At 45.3% G+C, this 17,241-nt stretch overlaps 1 pseudogene; it reads right to left on the minus strand.

Moving 5' to 3' along the window:
* Positions 1-1,002: 1,002 nt before the first annotated feature.
* LOC113631601 (peptidyl-prolyl cis-trans isomerase A pseudogene) lies at positions 1,003-12,742 on the minus strand (annotated as a pseudogene).
* Positions 12,743-17,241: the final 4,499 nt, after the last annotated feature.

Consider the following 17,241-nt stretch of genomic DNA (forward strand, 5'->3'; position numbering starts at 1 on the left):
AGTCCTCCAGCCCACATTTCCCCCATCTGTTTAGGGGAATATTCAATCTAGCTCCTTAGCATATATTATCTACTTTTGTCCTATTACAATACCTGGTGTCGTTTGCCTACCTGTGTTAGGTGCCACCACAGGCAGGGGCCACGTCCTACTTTTCTTCTGTTGACACCTGTGTTGAATGTGCCAGATGTACCCAGGGAGCCCTTGGATGCCTGAAACTTTCAGTCACACCGCTCAATCGATATGCCTGTTTTCTTTTTTTCTTCTTTTTTCAATAGGTCGTACATGTCTTTATTTTTATTTTTTGTCTTTTTTTATTGAAGTGTACTTGATTCACAATGCTGTGTTAGTTTCAGGTGTACAGCAAAGCAGCAAAGTGATTCAGTTATATATATATATATATATATATATATATATATATATATATATAAAACTGAACTATATATATAATTTTTTTTTTCTTTTGTGGTACGCGGGCCTCTCACTGTTGTGGCCTCTCCCGCCGTGGAGCACAGGCTCCGGATGCGCATACCCAGCGGCCATGGCCCACGGGCCCAGCCGCTCTGCGGCACGCGGGACCCTCTCGGACCGGGGCACGAACCCGCGTCCCCTGCATCGGCAGGCGGACTCCCAACCACTGCGCCACCAGGGAAGCCCTATATATATAATTTTACATATTTTATATATATGTACAATCTGTTCTTTTTCATAGTCTTTCCCATTATAGGTTATTACAAAATTGAGTATAGTACAGTAGGCCCTTGTTGGTTATCTATTTTATTTTATTTATTTAATTTTGTTGTTTAGTTTTTATTTCATAATCATAAACTTAACTTTGCAATTCAGCTAAACTTGGAGGGAGATAAAGGCAATGTGGAGCCCAAAGAACTGCAGTGAGAGCACAAAGATGACAGGATATTCCAAGCAGATGGAGGCGAAGGGGTGCCCTCCTGAGAGCTACAGAAGGAACGGTCTGGTGGTTAAGATAAAACACAGTCAAATTTATTAGATTTGCCCACAGTCGGCAATGGTGATCTCCTTGCCATTGGTCTTGCCATTCTTGGACCCAAAGCGCTCCATGGCTTCCACGATATTCACGCCCTCTTTCACCTTGCCCCAAACCACATGCTTGCCCCCCAACCACTCAGTCTTGTCAGCACAGATGAAAAACTGGGAACTGTTTGTGTTGGGGCCAGCATTTGCCGTGGACAAGATGCCAGGACCCGCATGCTTCAGGAGGAAATTCTCATCATCAAATTTCTCCCCATAGATGGACTTGCCACCAGTGCCATAATGGAGTGTGAAGTCACCACCCTGGCACAGAAATCCCGGAATTATTCTGTGAAAGCAGGACCCTTTATAACCAAAGCCTTTCTCCCCAGTGCTCAGAGCACGAAAGTTTTCTGCTGTCTTTGGAAATTTGCCTGCAAACAGCTCAAAGGAGACGCGACCCAAGGACTCGCCGTCGATGGCAATGTCGAAGAACACGGTGGGGTTGCCCACGGCTGAGCAGCGCGGGAGGTTCCAGGGTAGCGGCGTCTGCAAGGCTGGCTATCTGTTTTATGTCTAGTGGTGTGTGCATGTCAATCCCAAACCCCTAATTTATCCCGCCCCCATCTTTCCCCTTTGGTAACCATAAGTCTGTTTTCTATGTCTGTGAGTCTATTTCTGTTTTGTAAATGCGTTCATTTGTATCATTGTTTAGATTCCACCTGTAAGCAATACCATATGATATTTGTCTTTCTCCGTCTGACTTATCTCACTCAGTATGATCATGTCTAGGTCCATCCATGTTGCTGCAAATGGCATTATTTCATTCCTTTTTATGGCTGAGTAGTATTCCATTATAGATATACACAGATATGCCTATTTTCCTATTTATATCTGTTCTGCCCCCATAACATATTTTTGCTCATAATTATTTAATATGTAGGGTGTGTGGGGAAAAACCTCAGTTTGATTTAAATTCTTTTTTTTTTTTTACATCTTTATTGGAGCATAATTGCTTTACAATTGTGTGTTAGTTTCTGCTTTAAAACAAAGTGAATCAGTTATACATATACATATGTTTCCATATCTCTTCCCTCTTGCATCTCCCTCCCTCCCACCCTCCCTATCCCACCCCTCTAGTGGGTCACAAAGCACCCAGCTGATCTCCCTGTGCTATGCAGCTGCTTCCCACTAGCTATCTATTTTACATTTGGTAGCGTATATATGTCCATGCCTCCCTGTCGCTTCGTCCCAGCTTACCCTTCCCCCGCCCCGTGTCCTCAAGTCCATTCTCTAGTAGGTCTGTGTCTTTATTCCTGTCTTACCCCTAGGCTCTTCATGACATTTTTTTTCCCTTAAATTCCATATATATGTGTTAGCATATGGTATTTGTCTTTCTCTTTCTGACTTACTTCACTCTGTATGACAGACTCTAGGTCCATCTACCTCACTACAAATAACTCAATTTCATTTCTTTTTATGGCTGAGTAATATTCCATCGTATATATGTGCCACATCTTCTTTATCCATTCATCCGATGATGGACACGTAGGTTGCTTCCATCTCCTGGCTATTGTAAATAGAGCTGCAATGAACATTTTGGTACATGACTCTTTTTGAATTATGGTTTTCTCAGGGTATTTGCCCAGTAGTGGGATTGCTGGGTCATATGGTAGTTCTATTTGTAGTTTTTTAAGGAACCTCCATACTGTTCTCCATAGTGGCTGTACCAATTCACATTCCCACCAGCAGTGCAAGAGTGTTCCCTTTTCTCCACACCCTCTCCAGCATTTATTGTTTCTAGATTTTTTGTGATGGGCATTCTGACTGGTGTGAGATGATATTTCCTTGTAGTTTTGATTTGCATTTCTCTAATGATTAGTGATGTTGAGCATCCTTTCATGTGTTTGTTGGCAGTCTGTATATCTTCTTTGGAGAAATGTCTGTTCGGGTCTTCTGCCCATGTTTGGATTGGGTTTTTTGTTTTTTTGTTATTGAGCTGCATGAGCTGCTTGTAAATTTTGGAGATTAATCCTTTGTCAGTTGCTTCATTTGCAAATATTTTCTCCCATGCTGAGGGTTGTCTTTTGGTCTTTGATTTAAATTCTTGTTTAAAGGAATCCACATTTAACCCAGGTTGAATCCTTAACGGGTGTATTGCAGAGAAGAGTACGGCAGGAAGAACAGGTTTGCGTTAAGCTTCTCCAGGAGGAAGCTCCCTGTAAAGGTGGGAGAGAAGATGCAGCTCCCCAGAGGAAACCTGCCCACTGAGAACAGGTGGAGCTGACTGGGGAACAGCTGGCCAGTGGCCTGGGAGCTCACAGGTGTTCCCTGAGTGCAAGACTTTTGTTTACGTGCTGTTTAGCCGTGAGCGCAGAGACAGTCAAAGCAGATTTCGGAAGGCCAAATTAAGAAGAGATCATTTTCGTGGTTATAAATCTGTATTTGTTAATAGTGCTTTATTTTTATTGGTTGATTTATTTATGACCAATAAGTGAATTTTAAAGTGTCTGTTTTGCTCTGATGAAATTGACATTTACTGAGCCAGTATTAAATAGTGGCTGAAACTCTAGAGCAAATTTAACTAGATCGAAATCCCTGCTCCTCCATTCATTACCTTGAGTGGATTGTTTTATGTCTTGATGCCTCAATTTCATCATCTGTAAAGTGAGGATACTTGTTTCACGGGGCTTGTTGGAAGGACTATATTAGGTAACGCATATAAAATGACCGGAATAATGCCTGGCACATCAGCGTCGTGGTTAAGTGACAAATATTGTTTATTTTAAACACTCAGATGATTTTTCTTGCGGCTCTAAGTAGTCAAATCCTGAACTTCTTCATTCATAAATTGAAATCGCTGCTATGCATCTCCAAGAAATGCACACAGAGACGAATAAATTGGTTAAGGAACAATTAGGGAGAAAAGAAATTTGGAATCCTTTCGACACACCCCAACCTTCACATAGTAAAAGCAAAGGCACTGAAAGTCATAGAAAGAGTGAGTAGATTTAAGGGCCTGCGTTACTGATGCCAGTAATCTTTTCAAACTGAAAAATATCGCCTGCCATCCAGGTTAAATAAATGGAAGGTTTCTGTGGCCCCGCCCCCTCCCCACCAACTTCTGAAATTTAGATTCAGAGTCTTAGAAGGCGCTTCAGGAGCAAAATTTTTGATGAACATGGCGGATCATTTCTAAGCTTCCTCTCCCTCTCCCTCCCTCCTTCCTCTGCTTCTATTCATTCTCTCACTCATTCATCTGTGGCTCCTGACACCTGTATTCCTTTCCTAAATTTATGGAATATAGAAGTCACAAAGTTCAGCCGTTTGTTCACCCTGAACCCTGGCACCAAAGGGGTAGATGTGTGACCTGAACCTGGCCACTGGATGCGCTCAGTGGAGCCTGGAATAGGGCGTAAGAGGGGCCAGGATGCAGAGGTCATTTAGGGTTTATAGCTATGGTGGCAGCCCTAGAGGAAGCAGAGGTGCCCTAACGGGCTGATTCCTGCGACATGACCTTCACAAACTTCCATCAGGCACGTCTACTTTTCAAACCTGGCCGACTAGGCTTCCCCCCATCTCCACAAGTACAGCTGACCCTTGAACAACGCGGGTTTGAAGTGCACGGGTCCACTTAGAGCAGATTTTTTTCCATAGTAAATACCATGGTACAACATGGTCTGAGGCTGGTGGAATCCAAGGATGCGGACCCAGAGATGTGGAGGAACCACGTATAGAGAGGGCCGACCATAAATTACAGGTGGGTTTTGGACCGCTTGGAGGGTCGGTGCTCCAATCCCTGAGTTGTTCAAGGCTCAACTTTACTTCACAGGCTTCTGAGAGATCGTTTTTTCTTGTGCTGACCAGTGTCGGTTCTTGTTTGCAACCAAGAATCCTGAGTAGTTTGTCTGTGGCCCGCAGGTAAAGTGAGTACTGCCTGATATATTCTGAACATTATCGATTCCAATTATTTTGCAAATAATTCCTCAGTTTGACCATTACTTAAGACCAGTGATATCACTGCAGTAACGCTACGAGGTCTTTCTAGACCTTCAATATTGTTAAATAGGGAGATAACATGCTTCCTATATAATCTCCTCAAGCCAGTTCTTAATCTTTACATTTTGAAAACATACAGTCCATGACACCCAGTTGTATTTCTGGTCATTCTAAGTAGATGTTATTCACTAATGCACCATCAGTAGAATGAATGGATAAATTTCGATAAGTACCACGTTAGGTTAAAGAGCATTTTCCTGGAAAAAGAAAAAAAACTACAGAGCTGAGAAATATGACATAGGAAAGTGTACATAATAATAGTAAAATAAACACCCAGCCTAAGAGAGAGAACACCAACAGGGCCTTTGAAGGCATCTTTAAGCTCATTCCCAACAAAGGTCTTCTCTCTCCTCCCCAAAATACACTATATTGAAGTTTAATTAATTTATACTTTTCATTATAGTTTTATCACATACATATGTATCCGCAAATAACAAATTGTTTGTTTTGCCTATTTTTTCACACACTGTACGTATTCTTTAGTCCCTCAGTCTCTCATTCCATGTCTTACTTCTGAGATGAACCCATTCTAATGTGTATAGCTGCGGTTCATTCATCTTCATGGCTACTATTTCATGGAATAAATATGCTGTCATATATTTATTTTACTGTTGATGAGTATTTGATGTTGATGGACATCTGTTACTGATAGACATTGCTTTTCAATTTTGCTATTACAGTGCTTCTATGAAGATTTCTGTATATATATTTTGGCATACGTGAAAAAGTGCTTCTCTGTGGTATGTTCTTAAGAATGGAAGTGGTGCGTCATAGAGCGTGCATGAGTTTGACCTCAGTAGATAATGTTATGTTTCTGAAATGGTTATAACAATTTACAATTCCATCACCAACTTCTGAGAGAGTTTTAAAATGTTCACCTTAAGGTCCTTTAATCTTTGCCATATTTATTCCTACATACTTTCTATTTTTGATGCTGTTAGAAGTTGACAATTTTTATTTTGTAGTTTTTACTGTTCTTTGCTGGTATATAGATGTGCAGCCTTTTTTTTTTTTTTTTTTGCGGTACGCGGGCCTCTCACCGTTGCGGCCTCTCCTATTGCGGAGCACAGGCTCTGGAAGCGCAGGCTCAGCGGCCATGGCTCACGGGCCCAGCCGCTTCACGGCACGTGAGATCTTCCCGGACCGGGGCACGAACCTGTGTCCCCCACATCGGCAGGTGGACTCTCAACCACTGTGCCACCAGGGAAGCCCTAGATGTGCAGCCTTTTGCATATTGATTTTATATCCAGAAATTTTACTAAACTCAGATTCATTTGGGTTTTCTGAGGCAGACAATCATATCTGGAATTTTTGCCAACTTTGCTTTTTGCTCTGCAGTCCTTCACCTTTTTATTTCTTTTCTTTTTTGATTGCACTTCAGTAAACTTTTTATTGGAAATGTCAATGGCAAGCCTCCTTGTCTTATTCAATTTTAAAGGAAGTGCTTTTAATATTTCACCATTTAGTATAATGTATGCTATATATTTTTATAGACTAAAAAATCACTTTAAGGAAATTTTCTATTTTTAGAGCAAAAAATAAAATGCTAAGGGTATTTTAAAAAATCATGAACAACCGTTACTCATTAATTTTTAACGTACATCTGCTTTAAAATGTTCAAAAGATTTCTGGATTCTTCCCCTCTTCTTTTGTCCTTGAAGCCTGGAATATTGTTTTCATAATTAGCTAAGTAATGTTCACGCTCATGCATGCATGCATTCATTCATTCACCCATCAAAACTTCATTGAATGCCTACAAACCGTGAGGTACCTAGGGCGCATAAAAATCTACTAAGATAAGAAAGTCATGAGAAATTAATAGAGATTTCGCATCAGGACCCCATGATTCCTTCAGGTTTTGGCATTGCTCTTCAGAGCCAAGGAGTCAGCCAAAGAAATAATATTCTAAGTGGCCCTGAGATCATAAAAGATAAAAGGAATTACTGGACTTCCCTGGTGGTGCAGCGGTTAAGAATCCACCTGCCAATGCAGGGGACACGGGTTCAAGCCCTGGTCCGGGAAGATCCCACATGCCGCGGATCAACTAAGTCCGTGCGCCACAACTACTGAGCCTGTGCTCTAGAGCCCGCAAGCCACAACTACTGAGCCCGCGCGCCACAACTACTGAGCCTGTGCTCTAGAGCCCGCGAGCCACAACTACTGAGCCCGCGCGCCACAACTACTGAGCCCACGTGCCTAGAGCCCGTGCTCTGTTACAAGAGAAGCCACTGCAATGAGAAGCCCGCGCACCACAACGAAGAGCAGCCCTCGCTCACCACAACTAGAGAAAGCCTGCACGCAGCAACGAAGACACAAGGCAGCCAAATATAAATAAATAAATTTTTTAAGAAAGGGATTACTGCACTGTGGAGAGGTCTGTAGCAAACACCAAGGAATTATGAAACCAGGGAGCCAAGACCTTATTCCTAGAGGCACAGCACTTAGATCTAGAAGACACCCAGGCCATCTGGTTCAACCAAATGGTGCCCTTTGGGACGGCTATCCAGTCATTGCCTGTATAATTCCAGCCAAAGATGGAACGTTCCATAGATCGTCACTGTGTCTGCTGTAATTGTTAGGATGATTCTTCTTAAACTGAGATGAACTTTCCTTCCTGCTACTCTTTTTCTAATTATCTCACTATGTCCTGTGCATCCACGAAAAAACATCTGCCTCTCTCTGTGCCAGTCCTTGGCCAAGCAGGATCGAGGTGTGACGTCTCCTCGAGACTTCTCCAATCCAGACTAACCCCTCCCAGTTTCTTCAACAGCTCCGCGTGAGGAGTCTTTCCTAACTGCCCACCATGCTCCCTTCGGACACACTGCATTTGTCACCATCTCCCCCCAAACTTAGTGCCAGAGTCACATGAAATTCTCCAAGAGTGAGCTGGTCATGGCCAACGTCAGGGACGCTGACAACTTCCATCTTCCTCACCTCCACCTGTTCCCCCACCTTTCCCACCTTCATTCTCTGAATCAATCCTTGCCTTTCCCTTTCAAAACCTGGGCACCTTGGAGAGACACACAGGTGTCCTTAGGCGTAAAGGTGGCCCAGGAGAACATCCATCCATTTCTCCAGAGGGATATTGGGCTGTGTGACTAGGGACCCCCTCTCCCCGTGCTCAGGAGGACAGATCTTTATGTGCTAAGACATTAAGAGGTTTCCCTCCACAGTCCCAGGCAAGAAGACACTGTGTGGTACACGAGTACTGTACAAAATAACTCTTTATAAGAAATGGAATAATGAATGTGTGTTTGTTGGGACGTTCGCCATTCCTTGTGAAGTGTAAGCATCAGATAGGCATAGCGTCAAACTGTGGTGCTAGAGTAGCTGTGGGGTCTTGGTTGGACCGCCTAAGCTTCTCCCATCCTCAGTTTCCTCTTCGTTCCCCTGGTTTTTTCATCGACTCTAAAGCAGGCGCGACAGTAACCATCACTTGCAAATCAGCCTCCCAGGGAGAGAGGCCCCTGTTGGACCTCTGTAAACTGTGACCTGCTTACTCATGCGAGCATCCTTGTCACAGGGAGTGTGGTTTGGCAGATAGTAAGAGAATATTGTCAGAACAACAAAACCCCAACTCAAGTGTGTCCTGCCTCTGGCACTCTTAAATTGCTCCACGCACGTGATCCACGCAGATCTTTTTAGATGCGGAATGCTCTAGAGGCCATTAAGACTCAGAACAACCTGTTGAATGCTGTCGTATGTATCCTGGTTCTTCGTCAGGTGCGCTCACCTTACAGCCTCCCTGGAGCATGTATTTAGTCTCCTATTTGGAAATGGGCTTCATTTTCATGAGTTCCTCCATTAGGTCACTCATCCCCCAGCTCGTGGCCTGTCGTCTTATTCGATGTGGACACTCTGACCAACCAGGCAGCAGAAGGCCCCCAGAAACCCATGCTCTGCACTGAGGTCCCAGTTCCCTCTGTGATCTCTGGTCCCCGCTGCCTCCTACTATGGGGATCTCTTCCTCAACCCTTTTCAGCTTCCAACAGCTCAAGAAGAATAAAAGATACACAGACAGCCAAGGAAGATAGTAATTTACTAACCTGGACGGATCCAGAAAGGGCTATAAAAGGAACATCCTAGCCTTATGAGGGTCATAAATAATGAAGAGAATTTTCCCATGTTTTATGCAAGTATAATTTTGGGTGGTAAACAGTAAGATGATACAGGATACCTATGTATGTTTCCTATCTGAAAATGTGTGCAATTAGCATGTGGAAGATTGTAATTATAGCCTGGTTGGGATTGTGTAGGGGCTAAAATTGATTCCTTGGTTGAACTATTTTGCAATAGACGTAAACCACTAGTTGTACCCAAACGAAATTGAGTGTGAACAGATCGAATCACTTTTATTTTACCTTGGATGAGAATTTATCGATGCAAATACAACTCCTTAATTAAATGTGGCATGGCCGGGCCTGTAGAGGCCCGCATAAAGGCATTCTGTCGCCCAGCTTTAGTGAGGATTTTCATTCTAGAATGATGCCTTGCTATGCTTGGAGAGAATTGTGTATCTATTACGGACTGTCGGGGTAGTGAGCTGTTTGAGTTCAGTACCTCTCTGAATCCCAGATGGACTTTGGATACATCTTTTTGGGAGAAGTGCTACTGATTTATAGATTATAATTAAATACATCCAGAATTGAAACTTGCATCACTATTTCTGAAAATAGCCTCTTAATTCATAAGCTTCCAAAGTCTCTCAAGAAGAGAAGAAAGGGGCGAATTGTGGAGACACACTTTTATCCTGATCGATACATGTTAGAGACTTGATCAGAGAGAAATCATTAATATAAGTGCATTCGTTTCCTAGGGCCGCCATAACAAAGTACCACACGCCAGCTGGCTTAAAAGACAGAAACTTGGGCTTCCCTGGTGGCGCAGTGGTTGAGAGTCCGCCTGCCGATGCAGGGGACACGGGTTCGTGCCCCAGTCCGGGAAGATCCCACATGCCGTGGAGCGGCTGGGCCCGTGAGCCATGGCCACTGAGCCTGCGCGTCCGGAGCTTGTGCTCCGCAGAAGGAGAGGTCACGGCAGTGAGAGGCCTGCATACCGCAAAGAAAAAAAAAAAAAAAGACAGAAACGTATTGGCTCACACTTCTGGAGGCCAGAAGTCCAAAATCAAGGTGCCAGCAGGCTGTGCTCCTTTTGAAAGCTGGAGGGGACTCTTCCTTGCTTCCTCCAGCTTCCGGTGGCCGTCAGCGTTCTCGGGTGCTCCTGGGCTTGCAGCTGTATAACTTCCATCTCTGCCCCCACCATCGCGTGGCTTCTCCCTGTGTGTGTCTCTGGCTTCACGTGGGACATGAAGACACCAGGAACCGTGGAGTCGGACGTAGTCTACTCCAGTATATAACCTCATCTTCCCTGACTACCTACAGCCCTGTGTCCACATAAAGTCACACTCTGAGGTACTAGGGGTTCCGACTCCAGCGTGTGTTTTTTGGAGGGGGGGACACACTTTAACCCTTAATAATAAGAAAAACTTATTGTTGCTCAGTTCTGTATATCTTCTCAGGGAGGCAAACGGAGATTTCGTGAGCAACATACTGCAGATAAGAATTGCTTGATACTTATAGTCTCAGCTTCCTTTAATTCTCATTAATCACAGCCCAATCCAGTATAAAAACTATTAACTACCTTGAGGGCTGTGAAAGGATATTGTAAAATGATGGCAATGTCTTACTGTTTCCACTGAGATCAGGACCTGAAGAATGAGGATTCGGCTGCAGTGAGAAAGCATTAAACGAATATCCATTTGGGTCAAAATGGTCCAGCGTCGCCACACTGGGAATCTGCACCAGTCCCCTTCTCTGGGATGTTTTAGCAAAGTTGGAGGGTTCTTCCCTTCCAGAGATGGATGGAGTGGCAACATTTCTAGAAGAAGGGGTGGGTTGGCCCAGGTTTTCAAACTGTGTTTCACAAAACCTTGAAGTCACAGAAGGCGCACGTGTGGTTCTTGAAAGTGTGGCCAGCAGCACACGTGGTTCATACACGCAAACCCCTTCACTCTGTAGATGAAAAAGGACTTACTCTGTCCTGTGATTCTCCAGTCACTGAGTATGTTTGGGTTCATCAAGCTATTTATTCACAACAAAGGCTTTTTCCTCTCTAGTCTTTGGCTCGTAACTGGGCTCTCTCCCACTGGTGATGCCTTGATGATACTTGTGTTGTCCAAAGAGCCAGGTTCCCCTGTGTGGCTCTAGTGATTTTTTTTCTTATAGTCCAGTGTGTGTGTGTGTGTGTGTGTGTGTGTGTGTGTGTGTGTACGTGCACACAGACAATGTGAGCATATGTTCTCAAAGCACAGGAGAAAGAAAAACGTCTCCTATGTCTTTCTATGTGTGTGTGTGTGTGTGTGTGTGTGTGTGTGTTCTCAAAGCACAGGAGAAAGGTCAACGTCTCCTATGCCTTTCTAAATTTTGATATTCTATGCTTACATTGTCAGCTCTAAAAACCTATATTTAATACTGGCTTATGGAATGAACTGGACCTGCTAAGTCTGAAGTTATAAAATAGCTCCCCACGCCCCCTTTCACATACCCACACCCAAATTAGTCTTCTGAATTATTCTCCTCTGATTTTGGATGGAATCTTGCTTTTCCGGCTCCTGTCAGATATTAATACATAGTTTCTTTTCGGCAGGTGCATCTATCGCTTTAGTTTGGGAATCCCTGAAAGCAAAGCCTGAGACAGGGCTTGGGAGCAGTTTCTTTAAATGAGAGGTGAAGCAGGAGGTGGGCGTGAGGGCAGGGAGGGTGAGACGGGAAGAACCATGTGTATCATTGAGATCGCTGCCGTAAGCAGTGGGGATTGATTCTGCTGGGACCTCTGAGACGTCTAGAGGATGCTTCTCGGTGTTGCCCATCTGAGGGATGAGAGATGGAAGTATTTCTCCGTTCCCTGCTGGTGAGGACTGCCCCTGGTGTGGTAGCACCCTGCACTGCTGGGCTGTGTTGTGCGTGGACTGAAGGGCTCCAAGCTTTTCTGAGAAAGCCCTGATGCAGAAAGCAGAATGAGCTTGAGTGTGCGTCTGCGTGGAACTATTCCCTGCAGTTGTGGCTGAGATCAGAGGTGGGTAAAGGGAGGAGATGCAGGGGAACCACGGGCATCTTCTGCAGCCCGCCCTTTGCACAGCTGGATCCCCTCATCCCTACGTCAAGTCCACTCTGTTACTGAATCTTCAAGGTGATGGCAGGCTATGCTCTCTCAAAAGTGTACGTCCCAAGCTAAAGTTCCAACTTGTGCATCTGGTTCTGAGGCCATGATTAATATTCCCCCATCTCTTTTTCTCTTGCCATTCAGGGGTCTATTGTACAAGTGCTGGGGTGGCTGAGGACAGAGGATGGCTGATATCACTAGCCAGTCCCTCCTGTCAACCTGGCCAGTGAGTGACCGCTCTGTGCTGAATCTTCTCTAGTGACATAAAGCTCCGCACATTTTGTGGCCACTTGCCAGGATCCGTCTACGTGCTTGTTCCCAGACGTCTTTGTCTCTGATCTTCCAAACCTGTCCCTTCTCTCCCCCAACCAACCAGCCAAGCTATTCACTAACCCAGTAGTCTGTGTACATCCTTATCTTAGGACAGTTCTCGGGCCATACAGAGTGGACAAAAGCGGCACACTGCTCACAGCTCTGCCTGCCGGGAAGGTCTCCCCTCACCACTGTCCTTTAGGGTCACCCCTGATAGAGCCATGGTGTTGACAGCAGCCCACTGTCAGCCAGCACTGACGACTGGAACCACCCCTTCCATGAGCCAGGAACAAGCTGCTTTCCTTCCTTTGCCAATAGATCATAGCAGTCCCACCCCTGCCCCTGTAGTTATAGACGTAAAGCTGCGAGAGGCGTCAGGACGACGGAGGGCGGTGACATGGAGACCTGGGACACCTTGTGCCCCCTGCACTTGCTCAGACGTGACCCTAAACATACCATCTCCATCAGATGCCTGACCGACTCGGTGGATCTGACGATGTCCAACTCATGATGAGCAGTTCCGGTCATATAATCACTTGACGTTCCATTTTCAACTTGATCTCTATTATCTATTATCACTTCAAGAGCTGGTTTTGAAATGGTGAGTCTTTTCACAATAAACGGTCCCTGAAATGGAGTGGCCGTGACCTTACTCTAGTAACCTAGGCATTCTGTGCTGCAGATCTCCTGCCAGAGCTTGTCAACGCTCCCTCACAGCATTTTCTCTCCTCTGGATGTCCCTAGCGCTGGTGGATTTGATCAATTATACGGCCTCAAGAGCAGGGCGGGTTGCACTGAAACCTAGAATTTCTGTAGAGCCTTCTTGTATTTTGGGCCTCATTCACGACTGGCACTCGAGAAATAGGTCAGAGAAATAATATCAAGTGCAATACAGGCTGCCCCCCCCCCAAATCCAAAGCGTCCTCAAGCCACACACCGTTTTATAAGGCGGTAATCATTTAACTTAGAGGGCATGCCCCGGACCACCGACCTCTTAGAGCCTTCACCAATATGTCAGGACTTTGAAAGCCTAAAGGGCTGTCACGTTCTGCCCTCTGACACACGTGTTTTACTCTAGCATCCAAAGCCCTTGCCACTTCCTATTTGCCACTCCGGTTAGCAGAATGCCAGTAATATAGTAGAGCAGCATGGTATTCCGGGGATTGTCAAGATGACAGAGAGCAGGAGAACGAGCGTACCCCTGGGCTACGGCACTGAACACGCACTTCTATCCTTTTGACGTAGCACAGAGCCGCTTTGGGTTATCTCTCCTGAGAAGGTTTGAAAAGAACGCATTTTCCAGGTGGATAGCCACAACCCGAGTACCAAAGTCTGTGTTGGGCTGTTCCGGTTAAGATACCACATCTCATTCAGCAGCTACGGTTGGGACCACTAAGTTTTCGCTAATCTACCCTCATTCATGAAAATCCACCTGATTTTTGCAGAAGCCATAACAGATGCATTGAATGGGGGTAGGATGGTGACCTCCAAGCCCGTGCTCGTTAGATTCCTGAGAATAGCACCGTTCTCAGCCGTTCCATCTGGATTTGCTATCTTATCGGGGGTGGGGCACTTTCTGGAGTTTCCACTTGTTCCTTCCTGTCTTCTTGGTTGGGTTTCTGTCAGCCGCGAAGTCTATACATTGTAATTGCACATCGCAGGACAGAGGAAAGGACCACAGGGTGGATCCTCAGTCCCTCAGAACCACAGAGAGATGAGCCTGATGTTCTCTGCTGCTTTTCTCTTGAGGTATTTGCCAATTTATTCGCAGCAGAAAAGCCCAGAAGACCAGCAGAAAGCGGCAGGTCTGTGGCTGGGAAGCCACAACGAGATTTCAACAGTCTCACAATACTGGGAAGACAGGACTTTGGGTTCAGGGTCTGCCAATGAGAAAGGATCCTTGAAGTACCCCCAGGCTGGCAGGTGGAACCCCAGTGGTAAGGGCGAGTGAGGAGTGGACCGGCCTCTGAGGCTGAAATTGTGTTCCTGACCAGCTCAACCACAGACGAGATTAAGGTGCTCTGCTCCCATTCTATCTGTGAGAAGCACAAATAAATCCTTTCAGGAAAAAGAGACATCATTCAGAACCTTTACAATGTTTCATGCACAATACTGGCATCTGACCCAAAGAGCAAACATAGGCAATAGAAAAAGACCTGCTGCTAACAGGTACGTGAGTGTATCAGATCCGGATTCTAAATAACTGTGATAAATAATAGAGGAAATAGAGTAAAGTGTGGACAAAATGGCTGCAAATCTGATGAAATGAACCAGCTATTGCTATACACTAAAACGTCACTGAAAAAAAAAAAAGCCAGACACCAAAAGAGTCGTATAATTCCTCTATAGTCATATAAACTAAAAAAACCAAACAAACCCTAATCTATGGTGTTCAAGGCTAGTTACCTTTGGCAGCAAAGGGGGTGGTGATTAGGAGAAGACGCAGGTGAGGTTCCGAGATTCTCATTTGGGTGGTGTGTTCGCTTTGTGAGTATCTATCAAGCTGTACCCTGAGAATTTATGCACTTCTCAATAAAAGTTAAACAAAGAGAGAGACAGAGAAGCAGCCGCAGAGGCTGCACGATTGAAGGTAGAAATAATTGCTATGTTGGAAAATAGAGTTTGGATGTCTTATCCCACTTCAATTGCTCCTGGTCTATTTCGAGCCACCATCAGCTCTTGTCTGAGTTAATGCATAGCCTCCGACCTGACCTTCTTGTTCCCACCTCTGTCCCCTGGAGTCTACTTTCAACACAGCCACAGAGGATCCTTTTGAGGCAAAAGTTTATGGTGTCACAGCTCTTCTAAAACCCTCCAGTGGCTTCCCACCTGTCCCCGGATAAAAGCAGAGTCCTTCCCTGCAACATCTAGCCCTGTTCCCTCCGGTCCCGTCTCTCACTGCTGTCCCCTGGACCACCCCGGTGCTGCCACACTGGCCTCCTCCCTCCTTGGATGTGCAGGCCATTGTCCTGGCCCTTCCCCCTGCCTGGCTCACTATTGCGCATCTAGGCGTGGTCCCTACACTTCTCTGTACACTCTTCCTGGCACTCCTGCCCCCTTACCCTGCTCAGCTTTCTTTCCCTCTCCATAGTTACTGCTTTCTAACATGCTGTAGAATATACTTTTTTCTCATATTCATAACTTATTATCTCTCTCCCCTGCAAGGCAATAAACTTCATGAGGACAGGATTTTTTTTTGTTGTTCACTGATGTGTCCTACACATAGAACAGTGCCCGACACAAAACAGATGCACAATAAATATTTTAAAATATATTTTGATGATGCAGACGCAATCAGAGAAGCAATCCAAGGATAAACAGGTAACTGCAAAAGAGAACCTGGGCCAGATATTAGATTTTTGTCTCCAAGCTTCTCGTGTTTACAAGCTGTAATTAAAATGTGCATGTTTATATCAAGAAATCTATGCATTCTCAATGGTCTGTTTCCACAGTAAACAATCCTGTTCAGTTTAGCATAATTACAAGAGGTTTGGCTCTAGATAGAGCTGAGTTTGCATCCTCTCTCCACCGTTCACCGCTCACAGGACCCCGAGGAAGCTGCTGAACCTATCGTGTCTCAGTTTCCTTGTCTGTCAAATGGGAATAATAATGCCTGTCGTGTAGGATTAAATGACATGACATGTGTAAACCCACAGACCCCTCATGCATTCAGAAATGATTTCTCGAGTACCTGTTGTGTTCCAGGTGCTCTCCTCGACGCCGGGGGACGCTTTAATTATTCTTCACTACGTATTTACTGAGGGCCACTCACTGAAGTAGTATAAAACAGTGCAAAGCCCCTGCCCCAGAGCTCTCACTGCAGGGGCAGAGAGTCATTGAGCATGACACAGTGACACACGTTTGGTAGGTTAGATGGTGACAGGTGCTTTGGAAAAAGTCCAGAGGAGGGAAGGGGACTAGAGAAATGCGTGGGGGTGGGAGGGGGGGATGTCGCCACCACGGAATCTTGACCTTGGTGACGAGTCACGGCACCTGCCCTCCAGGAGCACATCCTCCAGGACACGTGGGCACAGCGTGGTCCTCCGAGGGTCACGTCTGCCGTGGTGGCGGATGATGCGTTGCTACGGGGGGAGAAGCAGCATCTGAACTCGATGCCCTGCGAGCTCGCGTCACGCTGGCCGGGTCACTCAGTTTTCAGTCGGCTGCGCCCGCGCAGGCTCGGGGGAGGGGCCAGGTTCTCGCGTCCTGGACCGGCAGATCTCTTCCAGTGACGGCGGTGACAGAGGTCGGACATCTACAGGATGGGAGAGAATTATCCTCGTGCCGATTTCTAAATCCGCACAGTTTGAGAACTGGGGCAGGCCCAGGTCCAGAGAGGAGAAAACGCTCATTTTGTGACTCATAGAAGGTTTTCTAGAAAAGGAAAGAAATCCATTCTCTCCCCTAATGGATGTGATCGGAAGTTTCTACTAAATATGGCATCAAAGAAACTTAAACCGATTCTCTGTGCTGAGTTTAGAGCAATCTATGGCTCCCATAAGAGAATAAGTGACGATGGAGAGAGAAATATTTACCAAAGCCAAAAGTGGGAGCCATTTACTTAGTCATTAACTGTGAGGCTGGTTAAAATTATGCCGAAGAAACCCATTTCTTAAACACATAAATATCCTCGAGCATATCATTTAAAGGTTTCCATTTTCACTGTTCATTTGAAAGAAGGAAAGGATTAGTTAAATAACCCTGACTCTGTTAAGGTTTTGG

This window comes from Aethalodelphis obliquidens, unplaced genomic scaffold (assembly GCF_003676395.1).
Source record: "Aethalodelphis obliquidens isolate GAN/ISIS:26980383/991018 unplaced genomic scaffold, ASM367639v1 scaffold34, whole genome shotgun sequence".
NCBI lineage: Eukaryota > Metazoa > Chordata > Mammalia > Artiodactyla > Delphinidae > Aethalodelphis > Aethalodelphis obliquidens.